The 24,635-nt window shown below is 44.8% G+C and overlaps 1 long non-coding RNA gene across 11 annotated transcripts in view; it reads left to right on the top strand.

Moving 5' to 3' along the window:
• Positions 1-8,566: 8,566 nt before the first annotated feature.
• Positions 8,567-24,635, top strand: part of LOC120837389 — a 53,003-nt gene continuing 36,934 nt past the window's right edge. For 3 of the 11 annotated variants that reach the window (XR_006077690.1, XR_006077689.1, XR_006077685.1), the window contains exon 1: positions 22,499-24,376. This is a non-coding gene — a long non-coding RNA (uncharacterized LOC120837389). Of the gene's footprint in view, positions 8,596-16,550; positions 16,593-19,758; positions 19,800-20,441; positions 20,486-22,498; positions 24,377-24,635 lie in introns of those variants that run through there. The other 8 variants (XR_006077691.1, XR_006077686.1, XR_006077696.1 and 5 more) reach the window with 7 other exon arrangements.

Genomic DNA, 24,635 nt, shown 5'->3' with positions numbered 1-24,635 from the left:
CCTTTCCCCTCAGGCTCCAACCAATCCCTTCAAATTTCACCACTCCCACGTGGTACACTGTTCTCCAATGGTCAACAAGCTGTCAGCCTAGCACTTCCAACGGCCAAATCCAAATTCTTTCTAGAATCAACCCCTGCATTTTACGCAGACGGGCTGGCGCCAACAGCTAAATTATTACAACGGGTAAAAAGCGACAATTTGATACTGAGTGGCAAAAACCTCTATGTACAGGCACATTCGGCTAAAAGCTACAAGCCTCTCCAAGCGCGGGCTGTCCCGCTCCCGGTCCGAGCAGGCTTCCGAAACCCGAGACGCTTCTTAACGACCGCGGGGGGAACCGCTCCCGCGTCGCGGCCGCTCTGGCCCCGCCGACACAAACATAGAAAGCTAAAAAAAACAATGCCGACGCAACTCTGGAAAGATAAACTTTCCTAACAAAAATCACCTTAACTAATAAGCAGGATTTTTACAAACTTAACAGCTCCGAATCTCGATTCGGATAAAGATTCGTCCCATCACTAAATCTATGTACCATTATTCGCTGCGGCTGGGCTAAGCATTCTAAGCAGGGCAGCGGTCTGACTGTCCTTTCATCACAACTGTTCTGTCGCTGAGCTATCAGCACTTCGTCCGAGAGATCAATTCGTTTTCAGGCAAGACGCACGAGCAAACCTTTTCCTCAACGCTCGCTGATGTTTTGGCTTTCAAATCGAAGTATCTTTATTCGCTGGGCTAAGCATTATAAAAGGAAAAGCGCGGTCCTAATCTCCTCATCTCTGCAACTTTTCTGTCGCTGTGCTACCGGCATGCTACCGTTTGACAGACGAATTTCTTTTTCATGCGAGATGCACGAACAAACCTTTCTCGGAACGCTAATTGCTGTCTTAGCTTTCAAATCAAATCGTTTTTACCTGCTGGATTAAGCACTGATCAACTGAAAAGGGGCAGCGCTCCGGCTACGCCTCTCGACTCGACGGTCTCAAAAGCAGCGCAGCCATCTCGTTTGTTTACGTGACGTCATGGAGCGCGAAGAAGTCACTCGCGCTACGAGAAATTTTCGGTGCACGAAGAGCGCGCTCGAGTGGTCTCCGGTGGCACTCCTGTCCGTTTAGTGAAAGGAGCATCTAACTCTCGCGCTCCGGAGCACGGACTCAGCGCGCCCGGTGGTGGATTCTGATCTGCACTCCGAGTGCGAATAATTTTGGATTCTTATCCGCACTCCGAGTGCGGTTTGTGCTGGATTCTTATCCGCACTCCGAGTGCGGATTGCGTGCGGAGGCGCGGACGCTCGTTAGCACGAAGCTGTTGAGTCTGTTGGATCTTATTTACCTGCACTCCGCGTGTGGCGCGATTTTGTCACGGGAAACTATGAACACAGTGGTGTAGATGTTCTCAATTTTGTGTTGTGAATGACATCGGCTTTTATGCAGCCTCGACGAGTCAGTGGGAATATTGGCGGTTCTAGTTTCAGAATTAGATTAATTTCAAGCAAATATTTTTGCTTTTATTGAAAGAAATAACTAGCCTTGGGTGGTGCACTTGAGAGTAAACGGTGCTCATGCCTCGGGGATTGGACGCAGGTGATCAATGTGTATGTATGTGTTTGTGGCGGGGGGGTGGGACTTTTTTATTAATATTTTCACTGTGGCTAGCATTACGTCCAGTCGGAGCACTGAAACACGTATACCTAACCCCCCCGCCCTCCTCTCTCACCCCCGTGAACCTGGGAAAGGCGGAGATTTGGACTTAACTTGGGTTACGTTGGACGTAACGCTAGACACTTCGTAATATTTTACCCACTCCAAAACTCGGGGGCATCCCACTCACATCAACCCCCCCCCCCCCCCCCCCCCAAAAAAAAAAAGGTTCTGGCGATAATTTTTTTCTAGGGTTAAATATTTTTATTGACGAAAGAAAAAAAACTAGAGCAGTGCACAATTTTTTCCCTGTATTGTCTTGTGCTTAGATGCGGTGGCATAGGAAAAGGGGGGGGGGGGGGGGCAGGAAAATCAGTCATTTCCAGTAAACAATATTATTAAAAAAAGACCCTTCCCTTTCCTATGCCACTGCCCTCATCATCTCAACACAAGGCAATACACGTCTTCTGAACACTTTTAACACTACTAGATGGGGGAATGCCTGAAAAGTCCCTGGCCATTTGTTACTGTAGCTTTTCTTTTTTTTTTTTTAAAAAATGATTTGCGCGTTTGTGAGTAGACGACGATAGATGTGATGGCTGTTAAAAGTTGTGGGTTTCGGGCGCAGCGGCAGCGGAAGTTTAGGACATCCGTGCGTGTGTGTGTGCTTGAGGGGGGCGGCAATTGCGCCTTGAAAATTGTTTGCTCGCCGTCCGTTTCCACATTACTGACCCCACCAGCTAAGCACCACACAATGTTAATGCGCTAACTGTCGCAAAGCTTCCGGTTTTTTTTTTTTGGTTTTTTTTTGCAAATAATAATAATTTGTTTAACAGAAAGAAGAAAAAGAAAATACTGAAGGAAAAATAGGATTGCTTATTTCCTGCTTTCATGCCTTTTTACAGGTCCCCGGAGCGCGAGTACAGTTCAATCTTTACCCAAATGCGCCACTTAGCGCTAATCAATCTCGAAAAAAAAAAAAAAAAGAGAAAAAGAAAGGTGAATGTTTTGCATTTGCAGTAATGTTTTGAGGTGAGCTAGTCGGTGGTGTATAAAAAAACACAATTAAAACAGCGCAAACGAACACAAGGACAATTAGAAGAAGGGACACAGATACAGCGCTGACTCACGTCTTTTTATGTTGATGTGTTTTAAGAAGACGAAAAAGAGAGCAAGTCGTGAGTCAGCGCTGTGTCTCTGTGCCGTCTTCTACTTGTCTTTGTGCTCGTTTGCACTGTTTTAATTATATGTTTACGATTATGCATTTGTTTCAAATTGAACTAATCCCGAAACACAGGTCTTCCCCCAATTAAACACCGTGCAACTACTAATATTTCTGTGGAATCGGCGCTGCCAACATCAGTGATGTGATTGCTGCACCACTTGTGCCAAACTCTGCGCCAAGGGGCTAACTCTGCTACATCCTGCTACATTTCGCCAAAATATGCAGGGGTGGAAGCGCTGCGCCAATTGTGCCACCCTGCGCCAATTCACTTCCCGGCGCCAGCCTGCTCCAAAACGCCAATTTCAACTTTTTTTTTTAGTGTTTTCTCTAAATTTAGTGGAAAACGGTTGGTCACGGGCCACCATGAGGTGGGTACTTTTGCTTAGGTGTCACTGCGGGTGACTCGTACCAACTCGACTGGGGCTCCGAACCATGTCTAATCTCAGGGCGATTCGTCGATTTTAGTTAATCGAGAGTGCGATGTCGTTTTTTACTACAAAGAGTTTATATACGAACACATCGGTTTGGTTTCGGGCATAGTTGGTTGGCGCGGTTGGAGCGCGCATGCAGTTGCCCGTGGTCCCGATTTGCCGTGATCGTGGAAGATGGTGCCTCGGCACCGGTGGGCTACCTTGGCCATTAACATGAGCAGAAGTAAGTGGTCTTTACTAGCTTTACCTGTTATTTGGTAGCCTACCATATTTGGACGCTTAGCCGTGAAGAATCGCGAGCACAGGCACATCCGTTCTCGAGCTCATTTGTCTTGTCAAAACGAAACCAAAACCATCATTGTGTGCGCGAATGTGCACGCTGTCGTGTGTTGTCTACCGCCGTCAAACCACTGGCGAAAACAATACCCGCGATCTTAAGCGAGTTGGTTAATTGGCAGTGCTACACACTTTTTTGCTTCTTTCGTTTAGCGTGGAGGAGTTGGGGTTACATCAGAAATGCCGTACAACACTCCCACGCTGCCGATTCCTGTCAAGAACGCACCTTAACTTGCTATAGCCACTCTACTCGTATAAGTTTCTGGTTTGGGGGGGGGGGGGGGGTTGGGTAGGGTAGAGAGAAGTTGGTGGGCTTTTTGTCACGTAAGAAGGCAGCCTGCCCCGCAGGGATCAGCGCCTGATCAGCTACATCTCATTTTCAGTCTCGTTCAAACTGTGTGGGGGACAGTGAGCGGACTGCGTGTAGAAGACAGCGCCAGCAGGAAGAAGAAAAAGGGACGCTCGTGGTAGGTGCGCGAGGACGAGAGTTCGAAGGGCCGTGAGGAACGAAAGAGGCGGTGCTGAACGAGCCCAGGCAAGACCCGGACCACAGGGCAACTGTGGCCTTCTACAGCATCGACGGCACAATTTGAGTATTTATAAAGTGTTTGTCTATGATAGCGCTCCTTGTGTGACTTCCTCGGAGCGAGTAGAACTAGGCCTGATCGGGAATTGACAGGCGACCCACATAACTGCCCCAGTTATGTGGGTCGCCTGTCAATTCCCGATCAGGCCTAGTTCTACTCGCTCCGAGGAAGTCACACAAGGAGCGCTATAATAGACAAACACTTTATAAATACTCAAATTGTGCCGTCGATGCTGTGGAAGGCCACGGTTGCCCTGTGGTCCAGGTCTTGCCTGGGCTCGTTCAGCACCGCCTCTTTCGTTCCTCACGGCCCTTCGAACTCTCGTCCTCGCGCACCTACCACGAGCGTCCCTTTTTCTTCTTCCTGCTGGCGCGCCGTCTTCTACACGCAGTCCGCTCACTGTCCCCCACAACTGTCTTCTCTTAAAGCACTTCTACTGAGTGCACAATAACTCATAAGCAAGGGTGAGGCAGTTAAGGACATGGACAAGGTGGGGAGTGGACACCTCCTGCTAAGAGATGTGAACTCTAAACTGCCCAAAGTACTCGAGCGCATAAAAGAAACTGACTCTGCTCTTCAAACTGTGAAAAAAAAGGTGAACTTCAGTTGTTTCTAAATTACACAGATTCAGCTTAGTCACAACCCTTTTTTTTTGAACATGGAGCCTGTGGGCTCTTCTAGTCAGTGTTTATGCTGCATATGTATTAGTGGCTGTGATATTTTTAAGACAATATATTTTTCCATCCAAAGTAATTAGATATAGCTTAGTATGTTAACTTGGGTGTAGGGATTACTGTATTTTATGAACAGGGATTAAGAACATTTGTATTTAATGAAAACAGGTCAGCAAGGACTGCTTTATTCTGAAACATGTTGTGGTACCTTAATTTTTTTTATGGAGACATGCAATGCACAGCATTTTATGGAGTACATAAGGTTGCGTTGCTCTTCTAGTCGATGCTTAAAGCTGCATATGTACGAGTGACTGTGGTAGTCTAAAGATATAAAATACACATTTTATTTTGCATCTGAATTCTTGTCAAATGTCAGTAGCCTTGTATTTTGTTACTAAACTTGATATAGCCCTATTGAAAAAGGCCAATATGAACTCGGCTTATTGGAAATATTGTATTCCAAAGAAGATGATGGAAACCAATAAAAACTTATTGTTATCCGATTAACCCAATACGCACGATGGGAATTCATATCGGAGCACAATATCCCGATATAGTATGCGGTTATTGGTATACAACAGGATATTGGAGCACAATATCCCGATATAACTTGCGGTTATTGGTATACAACACGATATCGGAGCACAATACCCCGATATACTACAAGGTTATTGGAATAGAATACGACATCGCGTGCATATTGGTGACCGACATGGACATACTGTACGGCCACACGATATACAAATATTGGTCGTCGATCATGGGACCAAAGGAGAATACAATATGATATCGCGTGCATATATCTCAGAACGCGGGTACCAAGTTACCAACATACATTACGTTGGCATATCCACACGGCAATACGCGAAAAATATATTGGGTGTGGATACACACATAACATAAACGTTCTGCGTTGCGAACACATTAACATTGATCGACAGTGCAAGTATGTACAGCTGTTAGTACGGCACACAGTACACACAGCCTCGCGCGCTTGAAACTAGACAACCACCAAACCATTCAGAATAACTAGCCGGAACACCCGCCGCGACCTACCTTTTAATGAGAAAGCCCAATAACGACGTGCTCATTGGAGTGATCGTTTTCCAACAAATGTTTATTGCAGTTGTAATGCAACAAAAGTTGATCGCCTAACGATAAACCCAACGTACCGGGATACAATTCGATGTTGCAACACACCATCGCAATACAACAAGAAATTATCGGTGTTGGGACACGACCACCACATCGAATACGATATCAATACGAAGTTACCGACGGTGAGAAATACAACATCATGACACGATATACTAGTTACCGGTGTTGGGACCGAAATCGAACGCTATACGTGACAATGTCGGTTCGCATGATAAAATAATGACGGTGAATAGGTTTGACAGGTCCCGTGCATGTAGTTGCTTCTTACGCACACATTTATCGATATTGACCCACCTTTCTGGGTAATCCTACGTGGTACACAAAATCCACGACGACATGCGAGCACATTTCACCCACCACTTTTCGTCGCCTGTTTCGCGAGATACACACACTGTCCAAAAAACGACGTGAAAAATATGTGCACTTGCGCCATCAAACGATACGTTACAGCCTCGTTTTTTGAGAAGACAGTTTCCATCGCCAACACGCGCGCGCGCGCAAGCAGTTTGGGCCACAGTTTGGACTTCGAACTGTTCGAACTTCGAAGGGAGCGAGCCCGGCTGGCCCGGCGCGATGCCGGCGTCGCCGGCGTGCTGGCGAGCCGCCAAGACGAGCATGCGCAGTGCGCAGCGCACAGCGGGCGGGCGTCGGTTGCACCACTGTCACCACTATGTCTGTGTCAACGACTGTGTGTTGCGCGACCCGGCCAGCCTGGCCAGCCGGCGTGATTGGCGTTCGTCGCACTCGATGTCGTTCGATGTCGCTCGATGTCGTGGGCATCGAGCGAAACCTACACACTTTCAATTGCTTCGAAAGGTACGTATACACGACTCTATTACTTGCAGCATTGAGTGCTTTGGCGTACGCGGATCAAAGTAAACACCGAAGGACAGAAAGGATACGTGAAGTTTTTAAATCGAGGCCTTTTTGAACGCCTGTGTCCCCTGTTGAAAGCACCTAGCTGTGCTCTGTTGCAGGCGTCATTTCGACTGCGTGTGCTCCAATGTAACGTCAGTCACTGTTCACACTCGGCTAGCTTTGCCAGTTTGTTATCTCATGTACGAAATAGACATAGAAACCAGCGCCGCGTCTCTTTCGGATACTCAGCCTCCAGCCCCCTTCCTTCCGGCGTGCTTTCTGCCGCGCCCGTTCGGCTCATTGGATTCGCGGGCGCGTCAGGCTCGTTCGAAGAGGCGTCTGAAGCTGACGAGTCGCCGAAGTGTACCGGAGCTTCTCTTTAGGAAAGCCGCAATCGACACTCGGCGGCTCGGCTCTGAGCTCGTACTTTTCTCCTCCCGGGTATACCGTGAGTGCCGATGAACGAATTTGAAAAAGCGCTAGCGAGTGACTTTGTGACGCCGCCCAACTGTCCTTCTATCAACGGCGCAGAGCAAATGATGTACAGAAAAAAAAAAAAAAAAGACGCGTTTTTTATATTTTGTTGGCCATGTTTCACCTCAACACAGAGTGAATCGCGGCTGTACGTCGGTTGACTCATTATTGTGCCTAGATTGTAACGGAACCTTTTTGGTGTGATCTTATTCTGATATCGTTATATCTCGCCTTTTTATCTTGGCTGCACACCTCTAGACGACATTCTACGCATTGCACTCCTCGTCGACATGTCGCTGGTGCTTGAGACTAATTGAAAGTCACTGTTTGCTCACTCCTTGGTGCACACATTTTATGTTCAACATCAGTTATCTGAAGGAGGCTCCATGAAACCCTGGAATTTGTTTAGAGGTACCTCTACATACTGTGTTAGAGTGCTGTTTTGTGCGTTGTAGGTTCGCACAAAACCAAATTGCACCTTGTAATATACCCTTTGACTGTTTACTACAATTAAAGTTGCAATGAAACATTGGCCACGAGAGGTGACTCGGCCAACGTGGCCAACAAATTCCTCACATAGTTTTCTCCATGGGTCATTTTGGATGTTGACAAATTTTCTTGTGAATAATGAGTGTTATGCACATATGTTTCTTCTACTTTTCAGACAGGTACTTCAGTTAGATAAACCCCAGCAAAAGCAGCAAGAGAGTCTCGTAGGGTCACACCAAGGATAACGGCATTCCTGCTCGAGTCCCGGGTCTTCTCACCGAACTTCACTGAGCATAATGGTACATTCCCTTTCCTTAACTTTGTGGGAGCCAAGGGTGAAAGACGACGCAGAGGGCACGTGACAGGCGGTCGGCGGAGAAAGAAGTCACGAGCTGGCGCGAGACAGTGCGTGCTGAGCGAGGCTGGAGCTGGGCAGGAACATCGGAGCCGGGCTGCCTGGCTTGGAGCGGTCCACCAGCGAGGTTCAAACCGGACCGGTAGAAGCGGCGAGCCCTGGCCATCTAGCCTAGGCCACGACGATCCCGGGGTGGTTCCGCAGCGAGACTCGGGCAGTGATAGCCCGGGACAGCCAGCCTACGCAGCGCTGGCATGGGAAGGACGATCCGCAGGCCTGGACACTGACTCTGACTGTGAGCTCTGATCGACGGACGACAACAAGGGTCGGCGTGCCTGGACTGCTGGCTCTGAACGACGGGCAACCGTGAGGTAGTAAACTTATTCGCTGTCTTCTCGGTGCTGTATGTCACTCCCTGGGTGACGGGCGGAGCGCATACCGATTGGGCGGTGATTATTAGTAGCTAAGCGAACTCCATAAAGAAACCAGTATTAAAATGGCACATCCAACGTGAGGCTCATTCGGTATGCCTCTGCTTCTAGTCGTCCCCAGGGAGTCATACGGATTCGTTGAGCGGGTTGTTCACTAATGCTAACGATGCCCGTTGAGACAAATATGTTGGAATTTTGGCGACTTGTCTCACGGCAGACCTCAGCAGGTGTCTCCTCGAATCAAGTACCTAAAGGGCTCGAAGAACGAGGTTGAATACACGCTTTCTCGGGTACCCTAGAATAGTGGTTGGCAGGAGACTGGGAGCGCGGTTAAGATGTAAGAAAGTCGTCTCCAGAGGCAGAGGAGAGTCACGGCATGTTCGCTGGAAGGCAGGATAACGAGTGGCAGGAGGGGAAACAGCCAGGACTCATTGCAGATTTAGGATTTAGGCTTGGGGTGATGCGGTAGGCAAGTAAGCGCTTGTCGAGGCCTGGAGTGCAGATAGGTTTTTGACAGTGGGTGTTGGAAAGATTGCGGAAATGGCAGTTGACACCGGGAACACTGGCAGACGAGATTGTCAGCGGGTGTCGGGTAAACTGGCGGAAATTGCGGTTGGCACCTGGAACGCTGGCAGGCGAGTTAATGAGCACTATGATTTGTAACTGCTGGGCCAAGACGGCTAGTTTCTTCGCGTCAGTCCAACAGTCGACAAAAGGCGGAGGGACGACTCTCCCTTGAGGGGGGTCGTTCCAAGAAAGCTACGAATTGATTTAGATGATTCTTTCTCGACTTCACTCTGGCCGGTCGTGGCACTGACAGCAAGACTTTTAATAAGTTATGTCGCGTCACGGCCTGGCCGGGGATGCGGCGGTAGACATTTAGGTGGCTTGTAGCTGTCCAGCTTGCCTTGAGGTGTGAACGGTTGAAGCGGGCTTGCTCGCCGAGCGTGAACGGTGGAAGCGAGCCTAAGGCCCACTTCAGACGGGGCAATTTCCCCCAGCAACTTAACGTCGCAACACCAGCAACACAGGCCGCCTGCGTTCAGACGCTGCAACCAAATTGCTACGACTTGCCATCATCATCATGAAATTTGATTTTTCTTGCACTATATAGACGCACAACTACGTGCTAAAAACATGTTTTTATATCTTTGACTGGCATTAATACTCACTCATGTTTCTGAAAAAGTTTATTTCTAAAAACGATCCATTTGAAACCAGGACCAAGTCTTCAGCTGTCATCCTCACCACCACAGGGGTGTCACGTGAAAATATTGCGTCCCTGATTGGCTGCTGCCGCTTCAAACTTTTCCAGTTTGTTCGAGTTGCGTGTCTGTTTTAAGCCGAACCTGATCTCAGAAATTCGTGCTGATCTGGGAAAACCTAGGGAATTACCCGCCAGCAACCTCAAAATTGCTAGAAAAGTTGCCCCATCTCAAGCGGGTTTTAGGGAACTGAAATCAAGGGCAGTGGAGCTCTGGGTTCAAACCCACCTGGAGACGTTTCTTTTCTTTTTGCCTTTTTTTTAGTATACAGTATATATATATTTATAAATAATACTTTTTTTTAAGTTTTAACGTATAGACGCATAATTTACACACTAATTCACATTCAGAAGTGCCTTTTTCACACACTGTGGCTCCCTAGTGCTTGCAATAGCTTCTTGCTAAGCTATTGCAAGCTCTGCAAAGGGAGGGGCATCTTCCCACCCTTTGCAGGCTGTAAAGCTGTGGCTTGCACAGCTCTAGCAGGTCGCACCTCGCACACTGGCTCCATCATCAAGCATAGGGGCTGCATGAGTCGCGCCACACCGTAAGGCTATATACGGTCGGGTCACAGCACCTGGGACCATTCGTCGCTGCATTCAGCTGTGGTATGGTGGCATGGTCAGGGCATGAAGCAGGGGTACAACTTGGAAATGCTCATCTTCATCACATTTGAAGCACATTTTTTTATTACTTTTGTGTCGAGTTGTCAACATTTTAAGGGTGAGGAAGCAAGCAGCAGCGAGAGCAAGAAAAAAAATTGAAACCCGCTCTTATTGAGAATTTATTACAAGCACTAGGAAGCCGTGGAGTATTCTTAAAACGCTTCTAAAGCTGAATTAGCGTATAAATTATGTGCTAGTGCCTCAAAAATAAAAAAAACAATTTAAGTATAATTAATAAGGATAAACATATACACCAGGAGGACTTCAACCAGAACAACACAGTCTGTAAATTTGAAATTTGACACCATAAACCGCTTGGCCACCACCCAATTTTATTTTTAGGTCGTTTATCGAGGTATATGAATTTCGTTTGCAGCTGTGGGCTGCAAGAGAGATAGCCTCATTTTCATTTACTTTACTATTCCCACCAAATATGGCAAGTGACCAAGAATAGAACGTCATTTGTCGGCCGAGGCACTGTGCTTGCATCAAGGCAAACTAGCCTGGCTTGGTAGGCTTATATTTTGTTTCGTCACCCGTTTAGGATTCTGTTGTCGCTCATCAAAAGAAAAAAAAAACTAAGTCTGACTTATTCTGGTGCGCAGGTACCCTTGGCAGTAAACTCTGCTAAATGGGGCAAAATATATATTATACATTTTTTAGCAAATATGCATTGTTTTAGCAAAATGAGCTACACTATTTAACTAAGGTGAAACAGAACGAGCCTTTCCACCTGGGTCTGTTTCCATCTTTCGCAGACACTATTTCCTGGTTTTTGTGGTTTGTATCAGACTTTTGTGTCTCTGACCGGCCAAAGCATCTGTGTTAGACTCAGACTGGTTTCTTTAGGATATGTGCAGGTATTCTTCGCAGCAAATGGCTGCCAATCATGAACACGAGTTTGTTCTCGGCCACCAAGAGCAAGTATTTTCAAGGTGAGCTATTGCCTGCCTATATTTTATTTATTTATTTATTTGGTGATACTGCCAGCATTCTGTGGAACGCCCAGGCAGGAGGTGTACAAAAACAATATTCAAAGACAAGCGGAAGTAGTACAAACAAGCAGACAGCGCCACTGCTCAACAAAGTGCGAGAGTAGTGCTTCAATAAAAGCATCTAATGATCTCAAATCAAAACACTTTCAAGAAGCTTATTCCACTCACACGTGGTTCTAGGAAAAAAGGATGCTTTGAACAAAGTGGTTCCACAAAATGGTTCGACAAGTGTTAATTGGTGTTTGCCTCTCATGGGCCTTGTTTCGTTAAATGAAGTGTAATCACAGAGACGCAGTCGCAAATTACCCTATATCATATTATAAAGAAACTTCAGCCGTCCGTTTTTCTCTGGGTTGCCAAATCACTCAATCCCGATCTTGGGTACAAATCTGAAACTGATGACATAAAACCATAATGGTTGTACACAAACTGCAATGTTTTTTTTTTTTTGCACAGTCTGTAACATATCGATTGACAGCTTTGTATGAGGGTCCCATACAATACATGCATATTCTAGCATTGGTCTTATGATGGTTTTATAAGCAGTCAGTTTAGTTTCAGGTGAACACAGGTTAATATTTCGTCTTAAAAACCAGAGCTTCCGCATTGCTTTACGAGCTATAAACTCAATATGTGCACTTCATGACAAATCAGAGGTAATTAAAGCTCCGAGGTATTGATATTGGTTAGCAGTATCGAGTGGTACTCATTTGATAGAATATGTAAAAAAACAAAGGGTTCTTCCGCGTCAAGGCCATTTGAACACGCCTTTTAGAGTTTAGAACCATATTCCATTTTATGCACAATGCATGAACCAAAGATAGACATTAATTTAATTCTTCTTGATCAGACGGGTTGTTTACCTTGGCAAATAAAACACAATCGTCAGCAAAAAATCGGCTTTGTACATTGGGGTGGTGTATCTTTGAATCGTTAATAAAAATTAAAAACAAAAGTGGCCCAAGGACCGAGCCCAGGGGCTCGCCCGAGAAAACGGGTGACTCGGGGGGAAAAAACAGTCAACACTAACACACTGCGTTTAGTGTTTCATTCTCCTTGGATGCCATTTCCTATGTGTAGTGGTCTTGCATTAGTATTTTTTGTCTCCCTTCTGCAAAAACACCCAAGTTTAATTAAGACCGGGTTCTTTCTTATACATGCAGGTCTTGGTGGCAAGCACCAGCCAATCAAGGCCAGAAGTTTGCTCTTTGCCGCTCATCGCAAGTGTTTTCAAGGTGAGTGATTGATGCCTATCTGGGTTGTGTGTTTTATTCCTCACAGACACTCTATTTCCGGTCTTTATAGTGGTCTTGTGTCAGGCTTTTGTGTGTCTGTCTGGCCAAAGCATCTGTATTAGACTAAGACTGGGTTCTTTAGGACATGTGCAGGTATCCTTCGCAGCAAATGGCTGCCAATCAGAAACACGAGTTTGTTCTCGGCCACCAAGAGCAAGTATTTTCAAGGCGAGCTATTGCCCGCCTATATCAGTGATGTGATGGCTGCGCCAATTGCGCCAAACTGCACCAAGGGGCTAACCCTGCTACATTTTGTCAAAATATGGGTAATCTGCGCCGAGCCTGCGCCAAAGGGCCAATTTTGGTCGCCTTTCAAAACCGAAACTAAACTAAGTACCGTAACTGAGCATGCATGAGCTAGGCGGCACAAACAACCGCCCGACACAAAATATCCTGCATCAATCGTCCATGGTTTTTTTTAATGGTCTTTTCCCGCCATGCCGTCTCTTCTTTCATGCTCTCGTCGTCTCGTAAGCAATAATCTCGTCTCGCGATTTTTTTTTTTTTTAACGATAGATGTTGGCGTGTGTGTGTGCTGCAACGCTAGCGTGCTGGGTACCAGCCATGACGTGGCGCTGTGAAACGAAACTATGTTTTGGCGCGGCGGGAGTTGCTTTTTGAGCTGAAGCTCTCGCTCCTGAAATCAACGGCCACACGACATTGCAGATATGGAGCTTCCTAAACTGAAACATAAGGACCGCCGCATGTTCATCAACATTCATGTTCTTGTTTAAAACATACGCTGCTACAAAAATCCCTCTCTAACTCAAAGACTGCTGTGTCGAAGTATTGATTACCTAGGTTTCTCTTGGTGGGCTTTCTTTCGAGAGGGACCCCGGTACGTGCAAAATGTGTTCTGAAGAAAAGTTGAAGTGAGCTAAAGCAAGGAAGGGAATGTCCGCACGCTGAACCCGCAGAGAACGCTTGTTTGTCTCGAGTTCAGTCGTTGCACAAAGCGACCCTGGCTCGCGATGTCTTGTATCAATGCGCTCAGGTTCTTTTTTTCTGTGTTTAGCTCGTACCTCGCCTGCCGGCCTTGCAAGCACGCGGCGCTGGACTCTTTTTTTGTCGCATGCTGGGCAGTTACATTTTGCATAGATTTTTGGCAACCAGTTGGGACGGAGCGGAGAGGCATGCTTTCGGTTTCGATTAAACAGCCGTTTCGCTCGCGCGACAAAGCACATGCACCTGCAAGCCTGCCGGAGTTGCCCTCACGTGCATGCGAACCAACGATGCGAACATAATTGCACGACAGAGGCACCAGCCGGGACGCTTGCAATTTAGTGTTTTACATTTAATTACTTTTGACGAAAATCTGGCACGTCGGCAATCAGTAAAACGGTGGCAAGCGGTTTTTCGGAATTGCTTGGCAATGCCTACAGCACTGTACACTTGTGGGATGTCGCAATGTCTCTTTGGGGACATTAAAATTGGACATTCAATACTACCCTAAGCTAAAGCAAAGCTTGCTCCAGCTTTGCAGAATGTTTCGAAAACCAAAAAGAAATGTGTCATGTCATTGGCATTTCAGTTACATCTTGAAAGACTCCCAGGTGGCCAAACTTGACCATAATTGGTTTATTTCGGCGAGCAAGATTCCCTTCGCGTGTCCAGCATTTAAAACAAATATTTTAATTTTTATTAGAATATCTGCTTTAAAAGCTACTTTTGCTGCTCCAAAACACTGTTTTGGCTGCTCCGAAAGGTGCTCCAAAACGGCTTAGGCCAATCACATCACTGCTATATGAGTTTCAGCATTTGTCAAGGAGCGCAAAAATCAAAGCCCGGGGGTTGGCCATTGCAAAAATGTTGACTCGGAAGCGCATAGGGAGGAAGCTTTACAAAAGTATCCACCTGCCTCTACAAGTGAAACCGAAACTAAGAATGTGGGTTCCATTTGAAAAAAAAAATTGTCAGCCCGAATTAACTCAAGGCGGCACGGAGCAAACAAGCCACGGTACTAGTAGGCTTGGTTCAGGCTTTTGTAGGGGTGGTCGATGACTCGGTGTTTTCTAAAAAGTTATCTTTTTCTAAAAGTGTGGTGGTCAAATATTCGGGGATGGGCATTGAGTCAGGATCTTAAGGTAAAAATTTCATCCACATGCCGGGATTCATGTGCCTTAGGGGGACAAGGCCTTCAAAATTTTAGGTTCGCAAAATTGGTGCATCAGTATTGACGTCTCATTTTACATCAGGCCTCTCATTTTAAAACTCACTATAAATGACATGTCTAAAATTCGTTTCGGTGTACTTCCTTCCAGCAAGTATATGGTTCTGTCTCAAAAGGTCTAATCTGATGTTGACTGCACCTCAGGTCTCCACCGACAATTCATCAGGACGAGACCCAACCGGGACATTAGGGATGAGTGGCTTAAGGGGGGACACTACCCAGAAAAAACAATTTCTGCAAAAAAAAGTTGATCTTGAAAAATGTCATATTTACATCCACCAACATCTAGAGAGTATTCCCAGAAAGTTTCATTAGTTTACACTGCATATTTAATTTTTTATAAATTATTTTCGGTCCTCCCATGCTAAAGAAAAGGTAGAGGTTGGAGCACTTTGAACGCATTTTTCTCCATTCCACTTTTTGGCATAAATTTCACTTTAGGAAAACTATCGTTTTGTTATTACGCAAATTGGATTCATTTTTATGTGTTTTTCTGGAGTGAAATTTTAAGGGGAAGATAACTATGAGCTTGTATTTTTTATTTTTGTCATTTTTCATGCTCAAGAACTAAAAGTTTGGACAAAGGATGGAAATCTAAAAAACTGTATTTGTGTTTATGTGGCTTTTTTTGTCATGAAAGATGGTATAACATAGAAATATAGCTCCATAGTTATCTGCTCTGAACTGTCCTAATGCAATGTAGCACATGAAAACAACAAATTTATAAGTAATTTCAAAACGATAGTTTTCCTAAGCAGACACGCCCACTTTCGTCTTTGAACGTTTGCAATTTTTTTTGTAATTCACCCAGGTTAACAAAAATTGGCAGAAATGTTCTCAACATCAACAGAAACAAGCAGTGTCAATATAATTTAAATCTGACAAGTGGTTCAAAAATTTACTGTTTTGGGTAGTGTCCCCCCTTAAGCAAGGAAGGCTACATATACGACAGCTTCTTGCGGACAAGAACCGAAAATAGATAGACGGTGGATGTTTCATTTGCTATGCCTTTTGGCATGCACATTCTGTTTGTTATGATTGAAAATTCCTGCAGAGTTCAATTTCAACTATTGTAAAAAACCGAGCATGCGCTCAGATCGCAGAAGCGCCTACCCTCTGATTCGAAACGATCCGCAAATAAGCAAAGGGCATACCAGACACCCATACACCTGTTTTGAGCCATGCTCAAAATATTAAAAGAGCACATAAGCGCCAGGTGCTTTGGCGTCTTTGCCACAATGGCGCCGGTTGCAGAGCTGACAGACCTGTGAGTGGCACAAGCCATGGCATGGCCTTTGGGAACCAGGGAATCGAGATTTAAAAAGTAGCACAGAAATTGGAGGCGGGTGGTGAAGGTGGGCAGAGTTAACAGAAAACAAGGATGAAGGAAGTTCGTCGCATGAGGCATCTATGTCCAGTGCATATAATTTTGAGTGTGCTGTAGTTGGCTACTCAAAAAAATTGTTACTTAAACGTAACTAATCGCAAATCTCTTGCAGTTTCCACGGCCCACAAGCCTGCAGGCGCCAGTTCATTCTTGTTCAAAGGTGAGGATTCTAGATTTTCTGGATTGCTCTGAAGCAGCAATACTGAAGCCAGACAAGCGGTACGGCATATTTAATTGACGGAGCCCAGAACGACTGGGGACGCTTTCACTGAAGCTTGTTTTGCTGCAATACACGCTTGTATTGCAGCAAAACAAGCTTCAGTGAAAGCGTCCCCAGTCGTTCTGAGCTCCGTCAATTAAATATGCCGTATCGCTTGTCTGTCTGGCTTCAGTGTTGCTGTAGGTGACAAAACATGTGCCAAGTTTTGTCACAAGAGGCATATTATGTCACGCACATGTAATTTTGATTTTATCCGGCTTAGTGTGCTGTAGGTGGCTGGTCAAAGAAATTGGTACTTGGACGCAACTAATCGCAAATCTTTCTGGCAGTTTCCAAGGCCTAAGAGCCAGCAGGTCCCAGTTTGCTTTTCCTCAGAGGTGAGAATCCCAGATTCCCGAAGCAGGAATACTGAAGCCAGACGACCGGTACAGCATTTTTAATTGACGAAGCTCAGAACGACTGGGGGCTCCTTCATTGAAGCTTATTTTTCTGTAATACACGCGAGCGCTATTGACGTATGCCTAGTTACGTCGCAAGAGGTTATCTATGTCCCGCGCATGTAATTTTTTAAATCTTTCCGACTTAGTGTACTTGAACGTGACAGCGCAGGAAAAATCGAACTCACACCAGACACTCAGGAAGACAAGCACACGCGCTGAACTTACAACTCTTGTGTATTCGACTGCTTCATTTTTCTCTTCAGCGTCTGGGTTGACTTTTCAGAACGTGATAAGTAGAAGAAGTAGCACAAAATACCAAGAAAAATTCTAAAGAGAAGGCAAAAGAACAGTAAAAGAGAAGACAAATGAAGAAACGGAAAAAATATCTAAACGAAACACTTTTCCGAATTGTCCCTCTCCCTCATCGCTATCATTTAGATAGAAATTGGAGCTCTTTGGTCGACAGCGCTATAGAAGGACTACTTACAGACTTGTCCTTCAGCTGTGCTATCCTTTCCGCTTCCATTATTTCTCTAGTCAATGCGTCTCTACTCCTACCTATTACAGAACAATTTTCAAAATGTGCTATACAGCCACAATCGCGACAATGGATTCCCAAGTGTCCAGCTACGACTCGGTGGGTGTTATAAAAATGCTCTCTTAAACGATCATTCAAACACCTTCCAGTCTAGCGTACATACTCTCTACCACATGAGAGTGGGACAGAATATACGACTCCTTCAGTACAATTTACAAAGCTCTTTTGGTGCTTTTTCAAACAACCAACTTCCCGGTGTGCCGAACCGTTCACCTTCCTGCACAGGCTTAGAAGCTTATTTGGTGCTGAAAAAGCAACATTAATGTTAATGCAGTTACCTATCTTTTTTAGACCGTGCGAAACTTTATGTATATATGGAACAATGGCCATCCTTTTCTTTTCTGTATTGCGTTTAGGTCGTTCACCCCATCTTATTCTCTTTAATAAATCCTCTGCAACGGCTGTAAGTAATGCACTAGGATATCCTGTTGACTTTAACCTGGCGATTTGAGCATCAAAGCTAACCTTAATTGAATAAATACATGACTTATTGCTTTTCAGACCGCGTCAGGATTTTTGCAAGGTGGTTTCCTTGAACTGCTCACCGTATATTTTAAATCCATGTTTGCGTGTTGGGAGGGTAACACCTTTCTCCGAAAAGCAGGGGTATGCATTGGTTCATGCATAGCACCAGTTTTGAGTAACCTTTACCTCGCGCATCGGGGCCGGATCCTTTCACGTAGCTTAGATGCTTCTTCTGTTGTGAAGGTGTTTCGCTTTGTAGATGATTTTTTGATTGTGCTAGATTGTGCAGCTAAGGACTTTCAAATATTAGTCTCTAATGTTCTTTCCTGTTGTAAATCCTGTATAGATCCACCAGAAATCACTCATGAGCTCTCCACAGAAGGTTCCTTACGGTTCTTGGACCTCAGATTAATTTTTTCGGAGCATCATGTATGTTGGTCATACAAACCGAGAGGGAAGAAACCTCGTAATTTTCAGTCAGCACACTCCAAGCTTGTTAAGCGAGGCATTGTTAAATTATGTCTCACCAGTGTGCTTAATAAGTCTTGTATTCATTCACTTAAGGTTAGCTTTGATGCTCAAATCGCCAGGTTAAAGTCAACAGGATATCCTAGTGCATTACTTACAGCCGTTGCAGAGGATTTATTAAAGAGAATAAGATGGGGTGAACGACCTAAACGCAATACAGAAAAGAAAAGGATGGCCATTGTTCCATATATACATAAAGTTTCGCACGGTCTAAAAAAGATAGGTAACTGCATTAACATTAATGTTGCTTTTTCAGCACCAAATAAGCTTCTAAGCCTGTGCAGGAAGGTGAACGGTTCGGCACACCGGGAAGTTGGTTGTTTGAAAAAGCACCAAAAGAGCTTTGTAAATTGTACTGAAGGAGTCGTATATTCTGTCCCACTCTCATGTGGTAGAGAGTATGTACGCTAGACTGGAAGGTGTTTGAATGATCGTTTAAGAGAGCATTTTTATAACACCCACCGAGTCGTAGCTGGACACTTGGGAATCCATTGTCGCGATTGTGGCTGTATAGCACATTTTGAAAATTGTTCTGTAATAGGTAGGAGTAGAGACGCATTGACTAGAGAAATAATGGAAGCGGAAAGGATAGCACAGCTGAAGGACAAGTCTGTAAGTAGTCCTTCTATAGCGCTGTCGACCAAAGAGCTCCAATTTCTATCTAAATGATAGCGATGAGGGAGAGGGACAATTCGGAAAAGTGTTTCGTTTAGATATTTTTTCCGTTTCTTCATTTGTCTTCTCTTTTACTGTTCTTTTGCCTTCTCTTTAGAATTTTTCTTGGTATTTTGTGCTACTTCTTCTACTTATCACGTTCTGAAAAGTCAACCCAGACGTTGAAGAGAAAAATGAAGCAGTCGAATACACAAGAGTTGTAAGTTCAGCGCGTGTGCTTGTCTTCCTGAGTGTCTGGTGTGAGATTAATTTTGCTGCGCTGTCACCGCCAAGTATGGTTCACCAACTCGCCCAAGCTTCCATCCTATCGACTTAGTGTACTTTACGGGGCTACTCAATGTAATTGCTACTTGAACGCAACTAATCGCAAATCTCTCTCCCAGTTTGTCCCAGTTTCCACGGCCTACAAGCAAGCAAGCACCAGTTCGTTTTTCCTCAAAGGTGAGCATTCCAGATACTTTAATTAGGTGCACGGTGTAAGATAATACTCTTCAGGTGAGGACAGCGCGCTCTTGGCCACGGCCCGATGAAGTTCGCCCTTCACACTCTCTCACTTTGGTTTCAAGCAACGCCAGCAGGTGACTCGTCGACCCGTGGGCACGTTCAAGACGGCTCGTGCCGCCTTATGTACCACACGCGCAGAGCCCCAGCGAGGTTGTCACACGTGCAGAAAGACCATGGTGTACCGGGGTGTCATGACAACGAGATAATGAGTTTTTGCTGTCACACAGTTCCGCCGTTTGGCCGCCGGTGACACTGTCAGTCGCGGGCACGGTGGCAGTCGAATGATGCAGTCTTTCGGATGCCCGTCGAACGAACACTATTTGATTCCTCGTGCCGCGCGTTCAGCCCCGGCGTGTCCTCACCTAAAGAGTGTATCTTTCACCGTGGTTAGGTGCAAAGCAGGAACTGTAAAGCCAGACGAGCCGATAGGTTTATTTAATTGACGGAGCTCAGAATGATCCGTGGCAGTGGAATGGAAGCTTATTTTTTCACAATCAAACGCAGACATAATTTTAAATCTATCCAGCTTAGTGAAGGATTGCTACTTGTTGCGAACTAATCACAAATTTTTATTTTGCAGTTTCTATATGGCTACAGCTAGCAGGTGCTGCTTTCATTAAAAGGTGAGGATTTCACATTCTGTTTTCAAACAGCAAGTTTTTGAATGAGGGTCCTAAACAATTAACTTTCTTTTGCAGTAAATGCCAGATCCTCCAGTTCAGGAATATGTTAAATATATTTGGTATGGATAAGCCCAGTGTTTTGCTTCTTTATTCATAATTTGACAACAACACTTTTTATTTTATCACTCAGAATACACACAAGAAGAGACTGTGTTGCAAAGAAATGTCGTGCTGAACGTGATATTCCAACTCGCATATAGTTTTATTGGTAGCCGATATAATATATTGGATTCCAATATCCATAATACGCTGAGTATATTGGAATCGTTAACCCTTATTGGATCCCCATACGACACATGGGGATCCAATAAGGGTTTATACGGTATTGGATTCCAATATTTTCAGCGTATTATGGATATTGGAATCCCATAACAAATCCTTATTGTAATACAATACAATAAATGTAATGTTTTCCAATACACTGTCTATATTGTATTGCAATACAATAAAAAGATATTGTTTACCAATATCCATAATACGCTGTTTATATTGGGGTTTTCCAATAGGGAGGGCTTTTTAAGTAGTGATTGAACATGTGTATTCTTTATTAAACAAAAGCTGTAGTCAGCGAAGGTAGTTTATCTGACACCTTGCAGTGGTTTAGTTTTCTGGATACATGTTTACAATTGGTCTATTAAGTAGACGGTTTTGTACTGGCGTGGCTCAAGTTAGGCTTTTATTGTCGGGGCCTCCCATATAAAGTCTATCATGACTCTGCCTGCTGCCGGAATGGTTCTCAAAGCCTTTCCTTTGCATAAATTGCCAATATTCCATATTTCAATGCAATAGAAATAGAAAAATGTGTATGTATGTTGCTTGAAAATTATTCTGGGATGTGCATGCATATATTTTTGCTTCATTTTCACATTTAGCAACAACAAATCACTTTTAGTTACCTGTTTGACCTCCGTGACCTGCTCCAAAACCTACTTCTACGGCTACAAAACTTATTTTTGCTGCTCCCGAGCTGCTCTAAAGCGAGCGTTTTACTGCTCCAAAACTGCTCCAAATTGGGACTTTTGCTGCTCCCAGCCCTGCTACAAAAGGCTCTAGCCCGCTTCCACCCCTGAATATGGCTAATCTGTGCCAAACCTGCGCAAAAGGACCAATCTTGGTCGCCTTTCAAAAACGAAACTAAACTGAGAACCGTAATTGAGCATGCGTTGGCTAGGTGGCACAAGACGCTGCCCGACACAAAGTACCCTGCATCAATCATCTATGCAGTCTTGCATGATTTTTCCCGCCGTCTCGCGTTTCGCACTCTCGTCGTCTCGGGAATCTCATCTCGCGTCTTTTTTTCTTTTTTTTAATATTTTAGTGATAGACGCGGCCGTGTGCGCGGACACTCCGACGTTAGTGTGTCGGGTTCCAGACTTGCCGTCATGCTGAGAAACAAAACCACGTTTTTACGTGGCAAGAGTTACTTTGTGCTCACAAAGCTCACAAAGTAACTCTCGTCGCGCGACGTCGCGTGTTGCCGTCCCCACTTTGCTGCAGATATAATGCTTTCTAAACTGAAACGCATCGACATTCCTGCTCTTGTTTAAATCATACGCTGCTATAAAAATCCCTCTTTAACTCAATGACTGCTGTGTCGAAATAATAATTACCTAGGTTTCTCTCGGTGGGCTTTCTCCCGAGAGGGACCCCGGTACGTGAAAAATCTGCCGCGAAAGAATGTTGATGATGAGAAGTGACCTAAAGCAAAGAAGGCAATGCCTGCACGCTGAACCTGCACAGCACGCTTGTTTGTCTCGAGTTCAGTCGTTGCACAAAGCGCTCCAAAAACTTCTTGACCCTGGCTCGCAATGTCTTGCATCGATACGCTCAGGTCCTTTTTTTTTGTGTGTTTAGCTTGTACCGCGCCCACCGGCCTGGCAAGCACGCACCGCTGGACTGTTTGTCGTATGCTGGACAGTTACATTTTGTACATGTATATTATTTTGGGAACCAGTTGGCGACAAAGCGGAGTGGCATGGTTTCGGTTTCGGTCGAACAGCCGTTGTCTCTGCTCATGCGACGAAGCACGTCTAGGTGCAAGCCTGCCGAAGTTGCCCTCACGTGCATGTGAACATGATTGCACGAGAGGCACCATCCAGGACGCTTGCAATCTAATGTCTTGCGTTTGCTTACTTTTTATGAAGATCTGCCACGTTGAAAACCAGTAAAACGAAAGCAAGTGTTTTTTTTGTTTTTTTTTTCAGAATTGCTTGGCAACGCTTACAGCACTGTATACTTGTGGGATGTCTCAGCAGCAAAAACACAAGCAGCGAATTCCGCCCAAACACGTCGCATCACAACACAACACAAAGTGCCCTTCGTTTGTCCAGCATTTAAAACAAATATTTATTTTTCTAAGAATGTGTGCTCCAAAAGTCACTTTTTCTGCTCCGAAACACTGTTTTCGCTGCTCCAAAAGCCACTTTTGCTGCTCCAAAACACACTATCTTGGCCGCTCCAAAGGCCACATTTGCTGCTCCAAAACACTGTTTTGGAGCAGCAAACACCTAAGTGCAAGACCTAAGCACAAACTTAGTGGGACTTGAATGTGCCTATTATCATTGCTGCATTTGAAATCAGAATGGCAGTGCCCTTATATCTGTCCTTTCAGTAAATTTTACATGATATAGTTCCTTAAGCATCTGTCCCTTTGCAACATGTCAGGATTACAAAATTGTCAAATGATTTTTAATAATTTTAACGACCACATTTTTTTTTCAAAGTTCAGTTTACACTTTAGGGACAGCGACCATCCAGTGGTAGTTTTCAGCACTTTAGAGACGTCTGGAGGCAAGTTGGCTCACCAGATAGCAAAATTCGTTGTCATAGCACCGTTCAAGACCAATTATTGGCTACAATTGGAGGACGACGACCATTCCGAGGTAGTTTTCATCATTTCAGAGACGTCTGGAGGCAGGTTGGCTCACCGGAAAGGGAACTTTGTTGTCATAGCACCATCTAAGATCAATTATTGTCTACAATTGAAGGACGACGACCATTCCGAGGTAGTTTTCATCATTTCAGAGACATCTGGAGGCAGGTTGGCTCACCGGAAAGGAAACTTCGTTGTCATAGCACCGTCTAAGACCAATTATTGGCTACAATAAGAGGACTACGACCATTCCGAGGTAGTTTTCATCATTGCAGAGATGTCTGGAGGCAAGTTGGCTCACCAGAAAGGAAACTTTGTTGTCATAGCACCATTCAAGACCAATTATTGACTTCAATCGGAGGCCGATGACTATCCCGGGGTAGTTCTCAGTATGTTGGAGCCATCTGGAGGCAAGTGTGGTCACAAAATAGAGAACTCGAATATAATAGCACCATTCAAGACCAATGATTGACTATGATATGGGGACGATGACAATACTCTGATTATCTTCAGCATTTGAGTTTCCTCTGGAGATCCCTCATTGCCTTGCAGAAGTGTCTCAACACCTCTCGCGGATGTGTCTCAACGTCATTCTCAGTCGTCGAAATGGATGGGCATTGGCTCCTTTATGACTGCCACTCGTGCATTCTTCATAGAACTTCTGTATCCATTCAAACGCATTTCTTTGCGAGAAAACATTTACATTTCCATAATACTGTGCACAAAGTTTTTTTTATGGATATCGGTATATTCATATATATGGAATTACTGGACACCCCTTCATATCACGAGAACGATGACTGATTCACTTGTACAAATTAAGCATGGGACAGCCATTCTTCCTAGCACCTCAGTCCCAACTGAACTGATTTAACAGATTCAAGCCTGCACAGCAGTGACTGGAGATACAGCAACCTTGTATGAAAAGTGCCGATAAGACAGTGCAGCCAACAGAAGGTGTAAGTTGACCAAAGTGAAATAAGTTTTTAATCACCCTCGTACGACATGGATCCTTCGTAACGTCTGCATTCTGGCTCCAACCATACTTATTTATTGTTTAGTTTACTTCATGAGCCAATCTTAGTAACGGAATACATATAGCATTTACACCAAGACACTCTTTGTGGCTTTGTTTTAAAAAATGAAAGTTACATTAAAGCGGTTTTGCGCAGGTGAGGTATACGGCCAAGGGAACATAGTATAGGGGGCTAATTGTAA

Source organism: Ixodes scapularis, unplaced genomic scaffold (genome assembly GCF_016920785.2).
Source record: "Ixodes scapularis isolate PalLabHiFi unplaced genomic scaffold, ASM1692078v2 PGA_scaffold15__6_contigs__length_5221840, whole genome shotgun sequence".
Classification (NCBI taxonomy): Eukaryota; Metazoa; Arthropoda; class Arachnida; order Ixodida; family Ixodidae; genus Ixodes; species Ixodes scapularis.
The sequence above is the reverse complement of the archived record's forward strand: the minus strand, read 5'-3'. Positions and strand labels throughout refer to the sequence as shown.